Below are 3,350 nucleotides of genomic sequence, written 5' to 3'. Positions count from 1 at the left end.
CTGCTCAGTTTACTTGTAGCTTGCTGACTTGTAACTCGTAACTAACCCACCTCGCGGTGGCGGCGCCCTTATATACCTGCGCTGGCACTTATGTCAACTCTAGAACATTCTGAAGTTTATCGCTCATTCTCTTTCTCTCGCTGTTCGCAGTGTTCATCCAACTTGACGTTTCTCTTTGTGGAACATTCTACGTCATTCCTCGAACATTCGGCCTATTTCTCGTTGTTCGCTTTGTGTTGCCGCAGTATTCGCCACACTGCCCTCCACCTAAGTCTGATCGTCCCGATCAGACACACTTGCCGCTCCAACCGCTGCAAGTCTTTCCAAATGGACCACTTTCATCTTGTTCCTCGGTCTCCCCATTGTCTGGATTCGATGCACTGCGTCCTTCAGCCGTTTGTCAATCCTATATGGACCTTTCCAGTTACGCTGTTGTTCGGAGGTGAAGCCTTTCTTCGGCTGCGGCATGTGCAACAACACCGAATCAGCTTCCTGTAGCTCTTCTCGGCTCGATGCGTTACTGGACATTGCTTCCAGCTTATCTCCGGTGGTGCACCATCTCACATGGTCGTGCTTCTGCCGGCCACTGGTGGTGACCTGACCATGTCTCTTCTCATGGGCACCCTTTTCGCCAGATCTATGCTGCATCCTCTGTCCATGACACCCAGGCTCCTGCCTTCGTACCGCACTGCCTTTAGCGCATCTTGCTAAATCCGGTTTCTCACGCTGAATCTTTCCCAGTGTTTCCGCATCTCGCTCTTCCGCCGGCGTCAACCTCATTGACCGGACATGTATAACCTCATCCTTGGCTTCCGACTTAACTGCTCGCCTTTGCCGGCCACCTTTTCCGGGACACTTCAAAGCGCGGCTACTGTTTCCACAGCCGCATCCATTTCCGGCCACCGGCGTATCACCATTGCAACGTGGTTCAGTGGCCTTCCTCCTGCCGGAAACACTGCCTGGCTCGCCATGACCACTTCCTTGTTGCGACCTCTTGTTCGCTGAGCTGGCGGAACCGTCACGCTTTTCCTGTATCGGTGAACCACTTCCTTCTCCTGACGAAACCATTTCGTCTCCATCACTGCCAAACTCCGCCCAACTAACCGCTTCCGTTTCCGGTGGAATCTTCGGCACTTCCTCTAAGACCAACCGTCTGCTGAAGCACTGGTTGTCGTAACCAACCCTAAGTGGCACTTTCCTGTCGCCATAGGTTAGGATCATTCCCTGGAGGTCAATCTTTATGCCTTGCCCAAGTAGGAAATCCACGCCGATGATGACTTCATCCACAATGTCTGCGACAATAAACTTCGTGTACGAGGCCAACCCGTCGATTATTACCTCGCATAGTACTTCTCCTAACACTTGGGTTCGCTCACCAGTTGCAGTCTGCAGCTTTACTCCAGGTAGTGGCTTCACATAAAAAGTAGTCACATCAGGTCGAATAATGGAATGTGACGCTCCAGTATCCACTGTCAGCACTCGCCCCTGCCCATTCACACATCCACCAATAGTGAGGTTGCTCGCATTCCGGCCAATTTTTGAGACGGAGATTATGGGCCCTTCAACTTCTGGAGCCAGCACGCGGCACTTCCTGCTGGCACGTTTTAGTTTAACGACTGATTTGAGTTGGATTCGTCTCCCTCAGCCCTGCGTTTGCGTCCTGCTGAATGGTTGAGCCCACTGGAACTTGCGCTGCAATCGCGGGCGAAGTGGCCTGGTTTTCCGCAACTAAAGCATTTCCTAGCACCACCCTTTCTCTCGGTTGCACCAGGAGTATTCTTCTCTGCCATCGACTTGAGTGTTTTCAGGATCTGGTTCATCACGTCAGGTGTCTCCACTTCTACTCGATGGGCTTTGTAGGCTGGTCTACTTAGGAGCGCCGCCGTTTCACGTGTCTGAGCATACGAGACCGTTTCAGCAAATGTTGGCTTTGGATTTGCATACGTCTCGCGCTTGGTATACACGTCCCGCATTCCGTTGATGAACCTCTGGATTTTTACTCTTTCGAGGTGCTCACCAGATGCATCTCCAATTGCCAAATGAGCCAACCTTTCAACCTCGGAGGCGAATTCCTGTAGAGTCTCGTTGGATTTCTGGCAGCGATTCTCCAGCTCCCTCTGGTAAATCTGTCTCCTGTGCTCGCTACCATAACGTCTTTCCACTGCACCCATTAACGCATCGTAACTGTTCCTTTCACAATCAGGAATAGTCTGCAAGATTTCCGCTGCAGGTCCTTTTAATGCAACGAACAGTGCAGCGGATTTATCCTCCATGCTCCAGTGATTTGCTGTAGCTGTCTTCTCAAACTGGAGCTTAAAGACTTGGAAAGGAATCGTGCCGTCAAAGGATGGAGTCTTTACCTTGGGCGCGCTGGTCGAAGAAGGTGGGCGATTCAACTGCATATCTCGGAGGCGACCTTCCAACTCTTCTACCTTAGCCTCGACTTTATCCTGTCTATCCTTGATTTGTTCGTTATCTCTAGCCAAATTCTCCTGCAGTTGTGTAATCTTTGCATCCTGGACTTCCAGCAACTGTGATACGTGTGTCTTCTGTGCCTGTAGCTGCGACGAAATATCTGACAACTGTGTTTGCATCTGAGATGACATCTGTGACATGGCAGCCAATAACGTGTTCATGTCCATAGCTGTTGATGAACTTGGAGACTTTTGCTGTTCTTCAACCTTCCCGGATGTCTGCTGCACATCCTTCGACGAACATGCATCCTCACCCTTCTGTTCGTCCTTTGCGGATGTATCGTCGGGTTTACCTTGGAAGTGGTATTTGTCCACGTCGATGCCTTCAGCTTCCATAGCCTCTCGCAACCGGGATAACAATTCCACTTTTCTTCCGAAGGTGGCCAAATTACGCTTTTCCAACTCCTGTTTCAGCTCCTCAATTTTTAAGTCCTGAATTTTCGCCATTTTTAGTAGTTTCTCCTTCGGGATTTATTTAACAATCCCACTTCTGACACCAATTGTTACGATTATCCTTGAACCCTCGTCCGGATTTCCCAAATCTTCCGGTTCGTATCGCTGGATTGTTAAATAAATGCTAACGATGACCAAATGGTAGTACAATTAACTTTATTGTACAACAAACAATTTTACAATACTTGCTAATACAGTAAAAACACTACAATACTTGTTAAAGCAATTATAACGCTTTACTACTTGTTAACACAATTAAACTTATAGCTTGCTTATTCGCAACTCGCTTCTCTGCTCAGTTTACTTGTAGCTTGCTGACTTGTAACTCGTAACTAACCTACCTCGCGGTGGCGGCGCCCTTATATACCTGCGCTGGCACTTATGGCAACTCTAGAACATTCTGAAGTTTATCGCTCATTCTCT

The 3,350-nt window shown here is 49.0% G+C and overlaps 1 pseudogene; it reads right to left on the bottom strand.

Annotated features, from left to right (window-relative positions):
- LOC118741891 overlaps positions 1-528 on the bottom strand; it is a 6,537-nt pseudogene extending 6,009 nt beyond the window's left edge.
- Between the last annotated feature and the right edge of the window lie 2,822 nt (positions 529-3,350).

The sequence above is a fragment of the Rhagoletis pomonella genome, unplaced genomic scaffold (genome assembly GCF_013731165.1).
Source record: "Rhagoletis pomonella isolate Grant_MI unplaced genomic scaffold, Rhpom_1.0 Rhpom_scaffold_00006, whole genome shotgun sequence".
In the NCBI taxonomy this organism is placed as follows: Eukaryota; Metazoa; Arthropoda; class Insecta; order Diptera; family Tephritidae; genus Rhagoletis; species Rhagoletis pomonella.
This window is presented reverse-complemented; position numbering and strand designations above follow the sequence as displayed.